Source organism: Myodes glareolus, chromosome 3 (genome assembly GCF_982192425.1).
Source record: "Myodes glareolus chromosome 3, mMyoGla1.1, whole genome shotgun sequence".
NCBI lineage: Eukaryota > Metazoa > Chordata > Mammalia > Rodentia > Cricetidae > Myodes > Myodes glareolus.
The window spans coordinates 125151616-125171662 of NC_142028.1; the positions used below are offsets into that span (position 1 = coordinate 125151616).

The 20047-nt window shown below is 42.8% G+C and overlaps 1 protein-coding gene across 4 annotated transcripts in view; it reads left to right on the top strand.

The window, feature by feature from the left end:
* The window catches only part of Astn2 (astrotactin 2), a 979028-nt gene that overhangs the window by 594988 nt on the left and 363993 nt on the right, over positions 1–20047 (top strand). The gene's annotated exons all lie outside the window — the stretch shown is intronic.

Here is a 20047-nt window from a genome sequence, read left to right on the forward strand (position 1 = left end):
GCAGCTACTACCATCATTATTACTGTCAGTATTAATTACAGAGAGACTTAAAAGTTATTCTGTCCTTTGTTCTCCAGCTTCTCCTTGACTTACCTCAGACACTTTACTATGGCATAGACTTGGAGTCATGCATCACCTGTGTCCCTGGGAGACTGTGTGGCATGGGGGCAAACCGCTAAACTGTGTCAGCAGTGTGACCCATAAACGGGTCACGATCACTGCAGTCGATGTCGGTGTTGGCAGCGTCCAGTGTGAACGGCAGGCAGGCTCTCCCTTCCAAAACCAGTTCCTTTCTAAAAGGGAGGAACTTGACAAAGACGGACATGTAGTAACCTTTCCTGGCTTTTCTCGATCTTCAATAACTGTCTGCAAACCAGGTGTGGTGCTGCACAGCTTTGAAAGATCTTGCTTTGTAGCCCACACTGGGCTTGAACTCAGACTGGTACCTGCCCCAAACTTGCCATCCTCCTATATTTCAGTCTCCAGAGTGCTGGGATTCTGGTGTCATCATGCCTTGCTTGCTAAAATCATTCTTTTAAGAATGATGCAACTATGGTAACCACATGGAAGAATGTTTAGAGTGTTTAGAGAGGGAGCGAGCATATCCCCTTTGTTGTGCTTTCTGACATTTATCTGAAATATCTGAAATAAATTACATAATTTCCTTTAATTTTGTAATATATGTTTATGTATTTTATTGTGAGATGTACAAGTTACAGACAAATGGGCCAGCACCGTTTGCAGTGTAACCAATACTAGTCAAGGGATATGCTAAAGCCACCACCTAAGTCAAGGAGGAGACTAGTATCAGCATTTGAGAACCCCGTGCCTCTCTTTCCCTTCCCATTTTTACCCCTTCCTCTTGTCTATAAGCAAGGGTGGCTTTACCTTGCATACTAGCCATAATCTATTATTTTGTTCAGAATTTCCCCATGAAGAACACATTATCACACCATTTTGATTTTATTTTTGTCTTGTGTTGGTAGAATATCCAGTATACAACATCTCACCAAGCAAAGTTTTAAAAAAAATATTTTTACCTTTAGCTGGAACAAAAATAGATAACTATTTCTCTGCTCTTTGGTTTCATTTGAATTTTAAAAATCTGTAGCCAGAACATAACACCTAAGTATTTCCTATGTATTAGATTCAATTCTGAGCCATCCTGTAATAAAATTGTGCTCTGACCAGCAAAGAGCTCACTCTCATTGGCATAGTCAACAAGTGATGCTTTGGTCCTACGCTGAACTCAAACCTGGATAGTTATGCACGCTGACATAAGCACCCTTCTTTCAAAGAATCTGCTCTGCTGCAGACTCTCCTTTGGGCTGCAGCTTCCCTCTTTTCAATCTCTTGCACATACATAAGCATATTCCTCCCCCAAGCTGGTCCCAAACCTTCTAAGCCTCTTCTGAGACTCCTATTTAAAATTGATCCATCTTGAGTCTGCCCTTAGTGAAGGGAGTACTCTTTAGGGAGAAATAGAGAGAAAGAAAAAGTGCCTTACCCATGTTAAAGCAAGACCGCGGGTGGTTGAATCTTCACCGCACAGCAACCAAGGGGTGCCACTGTCCTCTCTAGAGCATGAACTAAGGAAGATAAGCAACTTGTTTATCATAGTAAGAATGGTGGTTGTGGTTTTCAAGTTGAGGACTGTAGTAACTGCCGCTGAAGTCTGCTATGGACTTAGATTCTTCAGACCTGAGACTTTGGTAACTGCTGTAGCTCAAATTGATACCATCAGACAATGATGTATTGGCATTCTCACAAGGTAAGCTACTCAGGATCGAGTACTAGGAGTGCCAAGTGGAGCACTCGGGCCTGGATCTATGTTCCTCCAACAGTACCTAGAAGACAGAATCAGGCAGGTTGGCAGTCAAGCCTTGGAATAAAGATCTCAGGATCTGGCTGGGAACCAACTTAGCAGGTGCCTTCTCATGGACATCAGAGTTAACCCTTGATTCTCCTTGTCTGTGAGTCACCTTCCACCCTCCTCAGTTCCCGAAATGCTGGACTGGTGATCTTCATCTTTAGCAGTTACCTGAGAGTCCAGCACATGCACACACACACACACACAAACACGCATGCACACACACACACACACAAACATGCATGCACGCATGTGCACATACACACACACACACACACACACACACACACACTGGATATATGTCTGTAAGGCATCTGTCTCCATTTAGTGAGATTTTTTTTCTTCCTTTTTTAAAAATTTCTCTCTGTGACAAAAAATAAAATATGCAAAGCATCCAAAATTACACTCAACATAAGCTGAATAAATATATACCCACAGCAGCATATGTTCTATGGCTGCCGCTCTATGCTTTTCAAAGCCAACTAGCTTATAAAATCGTTTCTCACTCAGAGTCTGGGTGATCAATGAGAAGGTGCGGTGTGAGGACACAGCCTTGAGCTGCAAATTGAGTTCTTAGTTACAAAAGATGGAGAATGGAAATGAGCCAGCAAAACCCAGCAGGCCTGAAATGGTCCATCTCTGCAGCTCCAATGAGGGCCTGGTCTGACCCCCGAATGAGCAGCTCATAGCTTGACACAATAGTGAGACGGAGTTTTTTGAAGTCAAACTGTATGGGTTTAAATCTTGCCTCTACCACTTGACTTTGTAATATTGAACTCCAGTGTATACAATAGATAGCCTGCTGTGTCTCCTGGTGACACGGTCTACTGATACAGTACCTATCTGTTCTTTTCTAGTTTTTAAGGTATTTCTCCTTCCATTACACTTTTTGTTAGTTTGTTTGTTTACTTGAGACGGGTCTCATATAGCTCAGGTTGCCCGCTATACAGCCAGGGATAACTGAACTTCTGCCCTCCTTCTTATAACTCCCAAGTGCTGATACTACAGATACACAGCATACCTGGTTTATATGGTATGAGAAATCAAATCCATGACCTTGTGCCTGCTAGGTAAATATTCTACTGCATAGCTCCATCTGCCCTGCCCCCACATGCTAGTCTTTGCGGTAGGATTTTGTTTTGTGTCACCCAGACTGACCTTGAATTCACCATCTGTTGCCTTAATGTTCCAAGTAGTAGAATTGCATGTGTGTGCAACTATACCTGGCCAAAGTGTCTTTGGCAAAGTAGATAAGTTGACAAGCATTTCATAACATCTCAGTAGTCTCAGGGTGAGAACTGACGGAATATCTAGTAAGAACTGGAGGTGCTGGACTTTCCCCACTTCCCAACCTGCACACAGGGCAGAGGGGCGGAAGGCCAGTTTGATCTCCAGTGGTCAGTGAGCTAACCAGCTATGATTACATGATGGCATTTCCATAAGCACTCCTGGGAGTTTCTAAAAATAGTAGAGGTTCCTGTAGACTGAAGTAGCCTGAGAAGACCTTGAAGCTCTGTATACCCTCTGATACATCTTCCCCTGTATGTCTCTTCTGGTATCCTGTTAAGTACATCCTGTGTAATAGGCCAGTAACCATAGTTCCTATGAGCTCCTCCATTTGACAACTCACCTGAGAAAGGAATTATGGGAATCCCCACTTACAGCTGGCTTGTGACAAACATGGGTGGAGTCACCCTGAGCTGACTTCTGTAGAGAGCCTAACTATGCAATGCCAAGACTTCAACCTGTCAGATCCAACGCAACCCCTAGTCGAGTGTGGCAGAATTACATGGAATTCGAGGACATCCAGTTGGTGATGCTTCAAGAAGCCACCACAGAATCAGTTGCTGATAGACAGAAATCCAGTGGCGCATGCTTACTGAGGAGTTCTGTTCTTGGTGTGCTTGGAGAATCGTCAGCAGGAGAAACAGTGCTTGTTTTCTTATGTATCTTCCATGGGAGTTGTTAGGGAGAGAACAGCTGAGGGGCGCGGAGGCAATGAATGTGAGCTACACCCCCTGCTGGCGTTGTGAGCATCCCTGGGCTTCAGATTCCCCGTCTGCCAGCAGGCGTGATCGTGATTATAACACAGAGCCACTGTGAGGACGGAGCACTAACAGGAAGTCCTCAGAATGGAAGTCATCACCCGATACCCCTCTAAGTCAGTTTCTCTGGTAGCCCCACGCATGCAGGTCTGCAGCATGTACACGCTGTCAGACTGTCAGAATCCCTCGATTGTGTGTACTCACAGTTAAAACCAGAGTTTTGGTCGACTAAAATGAATATGGGCAGACTTAGTGTGACGTGAGTCCAGAGGAAGTTTTCTCCTCTGCCCCTGCCTCAGTTTCCTGTCTTTGAGGACAGGAGATAATGATGCACCCTTTCCTGACAACAGAGAAGATGGGTGTTTTAGCTGCTTGTCTCACTGCTGTGGCGAATATCTACAGAAGCAACGTAAGGAACAAGGGTCTATTTTGCTTACATTTCCAGGGGAAACAGTGACAGGGATGGTATGGGAGCAGGAGCAGGAGGTATTCGATCACATTGCATCCACAGTCAAGAAATAGGTAGAGGTGAATGTGGGTTTTCATCTCCTTTTCTCCTTCACAGTCAGTCTAAGAGCTCGGTCTGTGGAATGGTACGTACCACAGCTAGGGTAGGTCCGCCCACCTCGATTAACTTAATTTACATAATCTCTGACAGTCATGTCCACAGAATGGTATCCATGGTGTTTATAAATTCTATCAAGTTGATAATATCAGCCCTCACATGGGGTAGCATGATCCAGTGTAACACTGTCTTGGCAGCTGGGGAGAGCGTGGTAGGTGTTGTTTCCCTCCCAGTATTTTTTGTCTAAAATGTGCTTGAGCCTGTGTGGAAGATGTTCAGAGCCCATTATAAGGAAGAGATATGACTTCTTTGAACTTTGTCATCAACCCGAGGGTCCTATATTAAAGTGATACAGACCTCAGTTTAGCCTCGGTTCCACAGTCTGCATTATGTGACCTGAGGTGACCCCTCACATCTGTGTCTTCAAGATCATTCTCTTCCAATGAAAGATGGATCTTCATCCTGCAATCACATTAAACTGGAGCAATACAGTGGTTTCAGAAGTTAAATGCTTTAGCGATATCAGCCAACAACTAAGAGAAACACAGCATGGCCTCATACTCTGCCCGTACCCCTGACTTACACTGTGACTTTGGCACAAGTTACAAAGCTGACAGTGCCTCAGTTTCCTCCCCTGAAAATGTGTAGGTTAATATCATTGGGATGTTCTTCACATTATGAATTAGTATTCTAAACACATTTAAACGGTGCCTGGCACACAGTAAGCACTATTAACTGCTAGCTATTATTATTATTAATGAGCTATACAAAGGCTATTTATTACCATGACCAGACAATTATTGAATAGACATTTTTCAGGATTCCTGGCAGGGTTTTCTCAGAAAGTATTCCCTGGCCTCTCCTTCCTCAGCCCTTGGCTCTTATTTCTACCACATAAAACCTCAAAGACTGTAAGATCATGCTTAGGTACCCCTCCACCCCAGAGTGGTGCCTCTTGAGAACACAGCTGGGATTTCATGGGACCTGGGAGACCAGACACTCTGATTAGGCATTTACTGTATGGAGCAGCTGCTCAGGCCCAGCCTAAGGGAGCTGAAGATGGCGAGAATGAGAAGGGTGATCAGCCTTCTGAGGGGTGAGCTGTGGGCATGAGCTCAAAGCCCCTCACTGGAGCAAACCCTTTCCGCAGTTCCCTGGCTCGGGAGTTGAACACTGTCACCTGACCTCCCTTGAGATTCTCCTGAGCTTCTTGCAAAGAAGCGTAGGAGGGAAATTTGTATTGTAAAATCGGAGACCAGCTTGTACATTCATCATGATATAATTAGAAAGACTGAGGGCCAGCAACTGAAAGGCTCTTCTGAGGATAAAGATGGCTGTCTGTGTCTCCTAACTCCTGGATCACCTCAAAAAGGAGAGTCACCTGATCATATGCTCCTTTAAACAGGCATGACAATGAGAGAGTAAAAGACACATGGAGAGAGGCAAATAGAGAGAGACACACAGAGAGAGCATGCAAGCATACTGTGCAGTGACATCGTGTTAACCCAGCATGGTTGCCACATCACAAACCAACTTCAACTTAGATTTACTCTCCCTGTGTGTTCACCCAGTCCTCCGGGTGACCGAGGGTCTTCTTAGGGTCTGTAGTAATCATTGTACCTTCTACTTTAATATCTTTAATGTTCTGATTCTGGTTACACATGAGATAGAATTTCTAGTTCCATTGCTTTTCCTATGATAAATATCCAGACAGAGCAATCCAAGAGTAAAGGATTTACTTCTGACACACAGAAAGGAGAGTCAGTCAGGGTGATGAAATCCTGGTGGCAGGGGCTCTAGACAGCTGGTCACATTGCCTCTGTAGTCAGGAAGCCGAGAGTGACAAATGTTCATGTTCACCTGGTTGATCTTTTTAATACAGTCTGTTGTTGAATCTTCTTTTACTCTAGCCCCACATTGGAATTCCAAAATGTTGCTGGTTGTTTTTTTTTTAAACTCTTACTCTTTTGGAGGGCCAACCACCTACTTTCTAAATAAATCACAGAGTCTCATTCTTTCTTATGAATATACTGGCTTGTTTCTAGCCAGCTTTCCTTAACTTCTAATCCTTCTCCTCTCCTCCCAGGTTTCTCTTCCTATTCGTTCTCTCTACCTGTCAGCTCTGCCTATCCTTTCCCCTGCCTTGCTATTAGCCATTCAGCTCTTTATTAGACCATCAGGGGTTTTAGCCAGGCAAAGAATCACAGCTTCACAGAGTTAAACAAATACAACACTAACGAATGTGACACATTTTTGCATCATTAAAGCAAATGTTTCACAGCATAGACAAAGGTAACACATCTTCAAATAAAGCTCTACAGCAGTCTAATGGCCTCAGACCATGGAACGGGGATGCCCATATTTAGGGCAGATATTAACCTAATCTACATAGCTCCACATAGGCATTTCTAGAGGCTTTTGATTCTAGATCCTGTCAAACTGTCAGTCAGGATAAACCATCATATCATCGTAACCATTTTTTATGTGTATGGTATAGTAGCATTAGCTGAATTTATATCAGTGCCCATCAATACCCACAACCACTCTTAATTGATAAAACAGAACTATACCCTCAAAGACAACAGCTCATTCTTTGTCCCGGCACCTTGTGGGAACCTCTATTTCATTTTCCCTTGCTTCTTGGTACTTCATGGAAGTAAAGCAGAGTGTTGGTCTTTTTCTGACTTATTTCACTCAGCAAGTCTTCAGGGCTTATCCACAGCATCACATGCATCAGAATTTCCAATTCATGGCAGAGTAACATTCCACTGTGTGCATGTACCACATCCTTTCTTGAGTTATTCATTCGTCAGTGATTCCACTTTATGACTACTGTGAATAATGCCAAGCGAAGTCATCCAAGTATCTCTCCAAGACCTTGTTCTTGCTTATTTTGGAGTTATGCACAGATGTAGGACTGTTGCATGACATTATAGTTTTATTTTCATTTTTATTTGAGAAATCTGTGTCTTGTAAGTAGCCACACTGTCTTACAATCCCAACATCAATGTGCCCATGCATTCTAATTTTTAAAATTTTCATTATTGTGCATTATTATTATTATTATTATTATTATTGGGTTGGTAATAGTTGCCCAAGTGAGACTAGTATAGAAATTATTATGATTTTGATTTGAAATTTCCCAGTGATTAATGAAGTTGACATGATTGTTTTTATGGATTTTTTTTGTCCCTTCATATTTTTTCTTTAGAGAAATGTCTACTTGGCTACATCATTCTTTTATTTTATTTTATTTTATTTTATTTTATTCAGGATTTGTCCTTTGTTCGTTGGCACAATCCTAAGGTTTCAGCCACAAGTGTATCCAGTCTAGGTGCTCCCTCACTCCTCCAGTCACTGTAGTTTCTCTGAGGTAAAGAGCGGTCCACTTGAACGCACATACTATTATTCTCCATCTAAAGCTGAGCACCAAGAGAAAGGGTGTGGCCCCAACTCCTTTTTCCTCTTTACAAAGCACGTGCTATTCCCAGCAAGGTCAGAGAACTGCAGCAGAGCTTCATCAGAGTCACACGAGGACACCGCCATGCACAGGGCTTGGCCCACTCGGTGGCCTGAAAACATTTTCATTTCCTTTGTCGTGCCTGCAGTGAACGTGTTTTGAATGCTGCACAGATGGCTGGCATGTGGAAAGAATGGCCTGTTGGTATTTCACTGGAAAGCAAGCCAAGATGAAGCGGTACAACTAGACTTACATTGCATTTCAAAAATATTTACCAAGCATCAATTATTAAAAGTGATAATAATCATAATAACAAATATCCTAACATTTGGAATTTTGCCACATGTCAGGCACCAAAGTGGGGCATTAAATATTTGAATATTATTTTTTCTATAACAATTTTAAGTAGGTATAAACTAGGCTCAGTTTTACATTGAGAAAACTAAGGCCTAAAGTGTTAACGAAAGGACGAGATAGCATACTGTGACTTATACATGGCTAGACCAGGAGATGCCCAGGCCCAGTCCTGCCTAACCAGAAAGGTCTCACTTGCCTCGCATGCCATTTGAAGCTGAAAACGAGACAATTTGTGACAGTCTTTCTCCTCAATAGCCAAGAGTCCTAGGAGACAGCCTTCATAGTAAGAATTATCTCAGCATGGTGGAGAAGAAAGAATGTTTTTCTGACCGGTGCACAAGAGGGAGGGAGGAGAGAAGCTGAAGCCCAGCAGTAAACCACTTGGCTGGCATGCGCGACACCCCGAGTTCCGTCCTCAGCAGCACAAAATATAATAACAAATAATCAAAAGAAGAAGGCTGAACCTAAGTATTTATTACCTGTGACGGCACTTCTTATTACCCCAACCCCAGCGGCTGTTATTTATCTCTCAATGCGTCCATACCAAATCCAGCAGAGGAGAGATGTCTTGCGTTGTCTGATGTCACACAGCTAGGAAGCACAGCTTTTGTACTAGATTTCATTGCTTTTTCTCTGGAACATTCTGTCAAAGATCAGGAAGGAACACACAGGACAGTAACGTGGGACCTGTAATCTAGGGTGTGTGGGTTTAGTTAGTAGAGAAGATGAACCAGACCTGGGACACATGCCCAGAGCTTGGGGCTGGTCAAGTATAGAAACTGTTTGGGGTGCCTGTGTGGCATGGGAATTTGCATTTGTGCTTGGGACTCTCCCAGGAGTTTGGGCACTCTCTGCCTTCTCCATCCTGAGGCCAGAGGACCCTGGTGGGGACTCCAGCTGTTGCTCCACAGTCCAGGACTATTGATCCCTTTAATTCTTATTGCAGTATAGCCCTTTCCTCCCTGTCAGCACTGAGACCTGAATACAAATTGAATGGCAACTGAACCGGCATGAGTTGATTAAAGTGCCCAGTAATTATGGGATCTTGACTGGCCTGTTTGTCTAAATCAATGTCAGTATTAGTTTCTGGATTTGCTGGCCTTGTTGACAGATTGAGCCCGAGAGGAGAGGAGAGCTAGTACCAGGGGGCCAGCTTGGCCTTCCCCACTCATGTATGTTCCAGAGGGCATTCAACAGGCTCTCTGGGACCAAGAAAGCCAAATTCCCTCATTCTACTATCAAACAACAGTTTGTGTTGAAGAATTCAGCAACCATTTATAGCTTATATGATTTTCAGTGATCTTGTCTATAAAGTGGGCCTCTCTCTAGGGAACCTCTGGGCATCGTGAAAACTCCGAGACATTAAATGGCAAAGTATCAAACACTCAATAGGTGTTCAATAAATATCCATTTTTATGTCCTTCTTGTTTTCTGCCCTCCTTCTTCTTGTTCCAAAGATGTTGTATTTTTCCTGCACATTCACCCTCTTACAAACCACCTCTCTATTCTTAAAGCTTCCAAAGCTTCTTATGGCCTGGCAGAGAGCTCACTCAGAAGGCTCCCAGAATCCCTTTAGATCTCATCTACCTGAATCTCGTGGGACATGATAGGTCATCCAGCCTCCATGAGGTTCAGGGGAACAGAAATGCATTTACAGGCATGGAGTCTTCAATGAATGTAGGTTCACACTGCTATTCACTTCTGGTGTGACCTCAGGCAAGTCACAAGGTCTCTCCGAGGCCCAGTTCTCTCGTCCGGGAGCTTACTGTTCCAACTTTGCCCATGAGAACAAAGAGTCACTCAGTTTGTGTCTGCTGACTTTTCTTAGATGATCTTCTTGAGTCCTCACTGAAGTTTTTGGGTCTGGAGAAATTAGCAAAGTGCCCATATTTCATAAGCACCTGTTTTGTGTCAGGGTGCATGACCTCACTTGGTCCTCTCAAAGCCAACGTCTTGTTTACTTTCTTCACTATGTAAATGTGGAAACGAAGGCTCAGTGGAGCAAAACATAAACCACAGAAATGGCTAAGAAAGACTTCACTGTAGTACCGTGTGTTCTATGTGATTGACAGCTTGCTCTGCTAGACCCTCGTGGGCTGAAGCCTCACTGCCATGGTGTGTCACTGAGTTCTCAGCCCTCACAGGCACTGTGCTCAAGTTAACGGGAACATTGGAATTAGGAAGTAGCCCTGATATTACAGCTACTCTCATGAAGAGGCCTAGGAAGGTGAATCCTTGCAGCTCCCCTTAGAGGATGGCGCAGTTTGATCATAGTTAAGCAAAGCCATGGGCACCCTTCTCAAATCTCTGATGTTCAGTCAGTTCCTCTCAAAGGCTTTTAAGATGGTTCTCCCCTTTTCACAATACTCTGAAAAAAAAAAACTGAACATTGAACAGCTTCTCCAACTTCCACTGCCCAGCGCCTTCATTTTACCGCGGAGGACGCAGTCTTTTGTGCTGTACTGAAGCCACCTAACCAGTTAGAGGCCACAGGAAGGCCAAATGAAACTCCAGAAACTAAGAAATTGTTTGCCAGCTGGTGGGGATCCGGCTGACTTGTCTTCTAACTAAAAAGAACTGAGGTCAGAGAAGTTCAGCAGCCAGTTCAGGGTGCACCTGCAGGAAGAGGCCAGGTCCCTGTAGGAAAAACAGAAAAAGGTGGCTTATTAACCGAGGTCTCTCAGGATTTGGGAGAGAGAGGCCCTCATTTGGTGCCACAAAGAAACCCCTCAGTTTTATTTACTTTGCAAAACATTCAGACCCCAAGAGTAGGTGTTTTGTTGTGTTGTCTTGTAAGTTGGTTTTTCCTTCTGCTGAGAACAGCTGGCCCACCTTCTAGACATGGGGGTGGGGTGGTAGAACAGCTCATTACAAATTTTGCACTCAGAGCAATTTGCATTCCATAATTAATGAACATTAAAATGCATAATTACAAACAGAAACAAATTGCTTGGTGATGAAAAATTGGGCTGGGAAGCATCAAGAGCAGACACAGGGAACAGAAGAAGAGGCTCGGGGAGGGGGATTTGGATAGGACCAGCTGATGGTGGGGCAGCTGGGAATTTCCCAGACAGTCTTGCTGTCTTCTTCTAGAACAGAGATGGATTAAAACTCAGGGAGACCCTGTTCCTGAATCTTCTTATGAGTGCTCCCTGGAAATGGAGCAGAATGAGAGCTGTCAAGCTATCAATCCCAGCTGAGCTGAGTTAGACTCCATCTCTCTCACCTTCTCACTATGCAGTGCTGAAGAGAAGGGAACCCTCTAAGGGGTGCTGGACAGAGGGGCACCCTCTAAGGGGTGCTGGACAGAGGGGCACCCTCTAAGTGGTGCCTCACTGATGCGTAGACGTGTCCTCCTCTCCATGCCCATTTCCGCTCTCCCTCTCTGAGAGCCTGCTTCGCAGGGCTTTTTTGTGAGCTCTAAGGAAATGCTTAGAGATAATTGAATTCACTAACTTGGGTAATCTCTTTAAAGGAGCAAATAGAATCACTGGGTTCCTTTGTTGACAACACTTCCCAAGCCCTCCAGGTATACTTAGAACAAACACTGGATACCTTTCAGGGCTGAAGCCATGGGTCAGCAGCCAACTTTCCCCCTTTTGAAGTGTAAAGTACTATGTAGTAAATATTGTAGACTTGGTAAGTCACATTTGGTCCTTTATTTTTTATCTCTTGTTCTTCTTTTTCTGAAAAAAAAAATGTTAAAGTCATTCTTAGCTTTGGGCTGTGCAAAAACAGCCTGCGGGGAAGTAGACATATTTTCTCTATTTTCCTCTTGTTAAATACAACTCACATCTCTAGACACTATATACAACACACACACTTATTGCCTCCCTTTCTTTCTCTCTCAGAGGTGGAGAGAAAGTTATTGTTTGTGGACATTGGTATTCAGGGTAAAGGAAAGAGAAGGGAGTGTCCAGAATTTTCTCTTTGCAGCTCACAAATGCAATAGGCATGTTAGAGAAAAAGAAAATAGAAGCCCAAGGCATCCACAGCATGGTAACTCTGGTCAGTTTCTAGGAGGGTAGCGGCTGAGCAAGGGTGGGAATTGTTAAATAATAACGGCTGTACTCCCAAAACCACAGGGAAAAATGTGGACTTGCCCTACTTCCATGCCAGCAAGTACCAAGTAAAGCGTAAGAACTTGAATTTTCATCAAGTAATGAGCACCCTCTTCCTGTCCTACTCACTGTCTGCAGCGAGGACTCCTGAAGAGTCGGAACTTCCAATACTAACACACAGCCCTGGAACAATCCTTCCTGGCTTGCTGTCACAGGTAGACTAGGAGAAACTAAGGCTGTCCATCAGTGACCAGGAGGCCCAGGCCCACTACTGTGAATCAGAGAGGCTAAGTAAGGAGCAACATCTAGGCTTAATTCCTCCTGTCTTGGAAGGCCTGGTGTCCCTGAAGCCCTATCTCCCAGAGCCACAAAGAGGAACCTTATCTCTTAGATGTCAATAGGGGCAGAGCGGAGAACACATGCTCCTGTCTTTGTCAGAAATAGTCTTCCTGGCTGAAGCAGCAAGAAAACAGATCAAGCAGACGGTGTTGTGATGACAAACAGCTCCCAGTGAAAGCCTGGGCATTTCAGCATCAAGTTACTGAGTTTCGAGTTTAGATATAGTTTACTTCTCCTGTTTTACAGCTGAACGAGTCTGAACACCCATATATAAAAAGGCTGGGCAAGGGCTAAACAGGATCTATAAAAACATGTTAATATTAAGACATAGTCATTTTTATATTTTAACAAGACAAATGAATGGAAAATGAAATTAGGCCTTATTAAGGAAAGCAACAACATTTTAATGACAGTAGAGTTTTCCTGAGAATCCATAAAACACCATTTGGGAAAAGATTTAATTTTTGTGTGTTATTTTCAGGACAAGGTCTTTCTAAGTATCCCTGACTGGCCTGGATACATGTAGACCAGGTTGGTCCAGAACCCACAGATATCTGCCTGCTTCTGCTTCCCAAGTGCTGACACCAAACTGCAATTCTTTCAGTGACTGAACGATGAAAAATCCAAAGTCCCCTGAACACATCCCCTATGAATCCAAGAGAAATCAAAACATTCTGAGCTACAGGGAAGAGAGAGATTGTGTCCTGCAAACTGTCTGGGAGGAACGGTTGAGGACACTGTCCTGACAGAAAGGAAGTGGTAAACAAGTAGATTCGGGGGAGCATGCCTGAAATTCCAACCCTGGGAGGTCAGATTAGGCTACATGAGACCTTGTCTCAAAAAAAGCAATCCATCTACTAATTAATGAAAGAAAGAAAAGAAATGATGGCGTGAGGACGTTTGAACACTGAGAAGGAGGGAAGAGAATAAAACACAGGTAGACACACAGACGTTCTTTCTCTTTCTCTAAAACTGGGCTTGATGATTGAAGTGAGAACTGACGGCACCGTCTGATCGGTTCTCTATGTATTTAGAGGAATGATGAAGAAATTTCATTACTTTGGGAGAAGAGCAATGGACATAAAACATAATGAGAAAAAAAACATTACTTCTCCTAAAGAAAAAAAAATGATGCCACCAGTCAAGTCTGCCAAGTTATGTAAACCGAAAGCACTCCAGCTCTAAAATTATACAAGGAAATGTAAAAAACAAAAACAGATAAATCCAAATGAAGCTCTGAACTACAACCCATAGGCAAGAGAGAAAAGGGGGAAAGGAAAGAGAATAGAAAGCAGGCCATCACACGGCAATAATGTATCAGTTGACGCATTAAATCTAAGAACCTGAGTACACAGATTTCAAGACGAGAATTGGCAGGGAAGTTGAAAACACTTTCATATATGGGAGAGGGAGGGAGGGAGAGAGAGGGAGAGAGAGAGAGACAGAGACAGAGACAGAGACAGAGACAGAGACAGAGAGCTGAACTATGTAAATAAAACAAGAGGAGTGACTATATTGACATTAGGTAAAAACCAACTTATTAGAAATAACCAGGGAAGACTATAATATACAAATAATGGAATCGTTCACAACAAAGACATAATCTCCATAAGTGTTTATACACCAAACAACAAAGAAAATTGAGGAAATCAAAAGAATGATAAGGAAAAAGAAACAAATCCACAACTATGTTTGATTTCTTCACTATTCCTTCTTCAACACTGGCAGAACAACAGACAATTAGCAGAATCATATGAAGAACCAAGCAACACTTTCTCTCAGATGATATAGATAACTTTAAAAGAATATTGTGCCACAAACTGAAATTTAAATATGTTCTGGTGCCTACAAAATACATGGTAAGCTAGAACATATATTCTTGGCCAGGAACAAGTTCTTAATAGGTTTAAAGAACTTACATATGCAAATTATGTTTTCCAGACATAGTAGAAGCAAGCTGGAAAGATTAACAGAGTATATGTTTCCCGTCAGGCTGATGTAACAAACACCACAGATCTTATAACTTTATTACCTGGCAGCTCTGAAGATCAGAATTGTGAAACCAATACCGAACTGATTTGCCAAATAGGAAAGGACAGTCTCCTGACTTCCTTTATTTCCTGTGTCTTCATGTTTCAAGAGAGAAAACTGTGATCTCGCTTCCTTATCAGGGCACTAACAGCACATAGGAGAGCACTGTCCTCATGAGCTAATGACCCCACAAAGACCCAAATGAAGTGAATACCAAAATAAGAGTTAAGATTTCAGCAGATGAGTTCTGAGGAAATGTGCTGTGGAGGTGATCCAAACATCACTGCGTACTTGGAAACAACATACTTCTAAGTGCCCCATGGACCAAAGAGGAAGTCTTTGGTGTTTCATGGCATAAATGTGAAAAGCCTCCCAAAGGCACGTGTGCCAACACTTGATTCCTAGCTTGCAGGCTCTTTGGGGGACAGGGACCAGGGTTGTGCTGGCAGAACCTTTGCTAGGGGTAGTCTAGCTTGAGGAACTAGGCCACTGAAGGGTCTGAACATCGACTTTCAACCTGGTTACCAGTCCTGTCTCCACTGTCCAGGTGGACAATCTCCTCTTCCTCATTCTCCACTTTAGTTGTTTGTCTTAGTCATAGAGATACAAAAAGGAACCGAAACAGAAAATCAATGTCTCAGAAGTGGGATTGTTGCTACAACTGAACCTTACTGAGTTCTTAAGCCTTTGAACTGATTCTCAGGCAAATGGAGATGGTGAAGACAGGGCTGAATAGTTGATTCCGGCAGGAAGGGATTCAGAAGACCAAAGTGCCAAGAGTAAACACCACACATGAGGTTTTCGATGAGCCAGTAACTCCAGTGGGAACTGGATGCTGTATTCTGTCAAAAAATGTGTTTACATTTTGTCTGTCTTGAGATTTTTATGATAGACTAAACTGAGAGGCTAGTTAATTTGGCAGAGTAAATACCATAAACGACCAAAGCTCTGGTGTGGATTTTGTTTACCGGTTTTATCCAGGTTTATAGTAAGTATAAAGAGCAGAAGGTTTAGCAGAGAGACTTGAAAACTTAAGTTTGGTCAGAAAAGTCCACGCAAAGTCGGATTTGAGGAAGACACGCTTTCTGAAGAGATCTGCAGCACTGAGAAGCAGACATCGGCAGGAAAACAACAGCTCACTGTACAGCCTGCTTTCTCTGAAGCGTCACCACGAGTAATGTCTGCTATGCAACACAGCGCCAGACAGGTATCCTAGCCATTAAGACCAGAAAAAAAATAGAAGACTCGATAAGAAAGGTGAACAGAAGGCTGTAGTGCTCTTATTCATAAATCACACATTTATTTACTGACCAATGCTTACAGTTTTTTTTAAAAAAAATTCTAAGCATGAATCAGATTCTAATTTTAAAAGTGTGTGTGTATGTGTGCGTGTACATGTGTGCATGTATGTGTGTATGTGTATGTGTGCGCATGTGTGATTATATGTGTGTGTGTCTGTGTGTGTGCATGTGTGAGTGTATGTGCATGTGTGTCTGTGCATGTGTGAATGTCTGTGCATGTGTGTATATGTGTGTCTGTGTGTGTGTATGCATGTGTGCCTCTGTGTGTGTATAGACAAGTGAATAAGTAAGAATGGAGGAGAGAAGAAGGCACTGAGTCCCCTGGAGCTGGAATTGAAGGCAGTTGTGAATCACCTACTGTGGGTTCTGGTCACTGGGCTCTGGTCCTCTGAAAGGGCAGCACCAAGCCTCCTAACTGCTAAGCTGTCAGTCTCTCCAAGCCACATTTGTCCTCTTTTGCTATTGCAGCGAACTTAGGGACAATGAAATAGAAATATGCAGTATCACTTGCGATTTGTAAAACATAAACAATAATTTGACAAAATGTGTGTGGGACATGTATATTAAAATGTAAATACTAATGAAAGGAACAGAAGAAAATCTAAAGAAATGAGAAAACATGGTATAGTCATGAACTGGAAAACACACATAGTAAAGACATTTCCCAAACTGATGCAAAACTTTTCAATAGAATGTTTATTTTACATGTATGTTGTTAATTCGTGTTTTGTTCATTCCATCCTTATTAAACCATTATCACATTACACTGCTGTTAAAGAAGTGACTTCCCCATGTAATCATTTTACTTATTTAGTTTTTCTTTGTCCATGCTCTGAATTTAAACACTATGAAAGCAGGAGCTTCTGCAGTCTCATGTATTACTTTGTAACTAGCAGTTAGAACACTTGCTCAGCTTTGCTTCAATATCACTTGGTCAATAAGTATCTGCTAAGTGAAGGATTTGACGAATAGGAAAGGAGAAGAAAGTCACCTCGGCTTTCTAGTTCAGTTTTCTATGGGGATAGAGGGGACATGTACTTATCATTTTATAACTTATCTGTCCATGGCTTTTTATCTTTTTTTGTTCATATCTTTTTCACTTGTTGAGTGCTTATTATATGCCAGACCCAAAAAAACCTGGTATGTTTTCTCACAGTTTACAGAAATGCCATCAAGAGCAACCTTATTATTTCTATTTACAGGTGAGTCCCCTGAGGCACAGTGAGATGCAGCAGAATTCTTATATTTCTAAAATGGTGTGTGTGGTCAGAGAGCCCACAGATGAGGCTAGGGAGACCTAATTCCTTAGCTGAGAGTCTGGCTGGGATGTATCTGTGTAGGTAGAGACCGATATTTCTTTTAAACTGTATTAATTACAACTCTGTTTGGTCAGTGATTCAGGCATATTTCTAGCTAGCTCTTACATCTTGAATTAACCAATTTCTATTCATCTATGTACTGCCACTAGGCTGTGGCTTACCAGTGCCAGCATGTTACTCCCATGGCAGCTATATCATGACTCCTTGAATCTGCCTACTCTCTCTATATACGTCTGTTTGGATTTCCTACCTTGCTTTGCTCTGCTAAGCCATTGGCTGAAACAGCTTTATTCATTAACTAATGGAAATAAAACGTATTCACAGCATACAGGTTGGAATCCCATATCATGTCTGTCTGGGATGTACATCCTTCCTCAGAGCCTCCGTTATAGAGTAAGGTGCTGAGATCAGCTGAGGACCGGTGTTGCTCTACCCAATATGTCTCTCAGCTTTTCATTATTGGGACAAATATCCCCAAGAAACAACTAAAAAGAGGAAATGTTTATTACGGGTCATGGTATCAGAGGATGCAGTCCAGGATCAGCTGGCTCCATGGCTTCTGGATGTGGTCCTGTAAAACATTATGATAAAAGGGCGTGGTAGAGAAAAGCTGTTTACCACACTGCAGCCGGAAGCAGAGAGAAGGAAGGAAAGGGGCAGGACCGAGACATAACCTTCAGAGGTGTGCCTCAGTAGTCTACTTCCTCTGGTTCGGTCCAGTCCTCCACAACTTCCCCACTTCTAAATACAATATTCAAATTTTGAATGCATCAGTGGATCAAACCAATGATTTGACCACTGCCATCATGATCAAATTCTTTCTTAGAAATATCCTTAAAGGCACACAGGCCTTTGCTAATCTTTTATGCATATCTCAATATAATTAAGTTTACAATCAAGATTAACTACCACACACAAAATTTATTCAACAGCTACAGAGTTGACAAAAGCAGGAAGCCCTGCCCTTTCCCACACTGATTGTGTAACCTCTTCTCTTTCCTCATCTGTAAATGGAAACAGAGACAACATCCATCTATGTTTCCTCTGGTTACTGTAGGAAATTACAGGCTGGGTGACTGAAAACAACACCTTGCATTCTCTAACTCTTCTGTAAGCCAGCAATCTCAACTCAAGGTGCTTGTTGATATCCACTGGAGGCCCCAGAATAGAATTTATGCATTCCTTCTTCCGGCTCCTGGTGGCCGCAACAGTTCTGACGAATGGCCACATTGCATCCCTCTGTGTCTTCACCTGCACGTTGACTCCTCCTCTGTGGAAATAGATACTCACAGTTTCATACATATGTACAGTGTATCTATTAGATTCACTGCACAGCCCTAATTTTCTTTCTGTTTCCTCAGAACCTCCCCACATTACCCCCTCCCGCCTCATGCTCTATTCTACTTTTTCAATAACATGCTGAGACCAATTAGTGCTTTCCGCATGTACGTGGGTAACGTACTAGCTGTCACACACCTGAAAAAAAAAAAAAGAACCCTCCTTTCCAAACAGCCTTCAACTACCAATAGCCTTCTCAGCTAGCGGCGAGCTTCTTGCCCATCAGTACTGGAATGCTGGCTGATCTTAAGCCAGGTTATAAACAGATAATCACAGGTCTGTTGAGTTCATAAGTCATGGCATCTAGAAGTCAGCATCTCACAGCACTCCGCCCCATCCTCCACTTTTATTCTAGAATTCTATCACCTCTTCTGCGACACTCCTTGAGTTTGGGGGGTGGGTGTGATATTGCTGTCCACTTAGGGCCAAGCACACAACACACACTTATTCTCAGTCCTCTGGTTAGCTACGAGTCTTCGCACTGCAGTTTCTCCATGCATCTTCTTATTTTTAAGGCATTTGTGGTGACATTTAGATTACCCTATAAAATCCAAAATAGTCACAAGAGCTTTTTCTTAATCACACCTGCAAAGTCTTTACCATGGATGGTAACATTCACAGTTTCTGGGGCTTGTGGTAGATACATATCTTCAAGGCCCATTGTCAGTTCCCTTGTGTGTTTGTTGTAAGGACTAAAGGCATAAGAATGGGTAACTTGGTGGGGAAACACACACACACAAACAAACAAACTTGAACATTCATTGAAAGAACAAAAGCAATAGGAGTCAGGAAGGGGTGGAAAGAACTTTGATAAATACCTTACACCTTATGTCTCATGTTATTTTTGACTAGAAAGTCCAGCACTTGTTTCTGAACAAGTGGGAAGAACTCAGTCCCCAGGAGAGCAACTAGCCTTGATCAACCACACGATCAGTGCCCCTCTGCTGGGTCGTTGATGTTCAGAAACAGGCCAGGCCTCTCCTGAGCTTGTATTAATATGTACAGCACCTCACTCTCATGCAAAATTGATTTTTCTTTGTAAGCACAAAACGCAGCAGTTTGATAGTCTTTCTGCGCTTGACAAAGGCCATTTATAACCTAGTTTCTCCATCACCCTTGCTGGCACCCGCTCAAACGTCCCCAAGAATTCTCTTGTGTATTTGTAATTACAAATCATACTCGGGAAAATGTAATTTCCAGGAGAGATGACCTCCTTTTTTATTGAGGTGGTTTGTAGAAATTAATGTGGATGTGTGTGTGTGTTGTTGTTCCTGTAATTTTAGGATGGTGAGGAGGTATCTATAGAGCTGTCAGGCAAGGCAAGGAGGGGTATTTTAATCAGTGATGTCTATTGATAGACA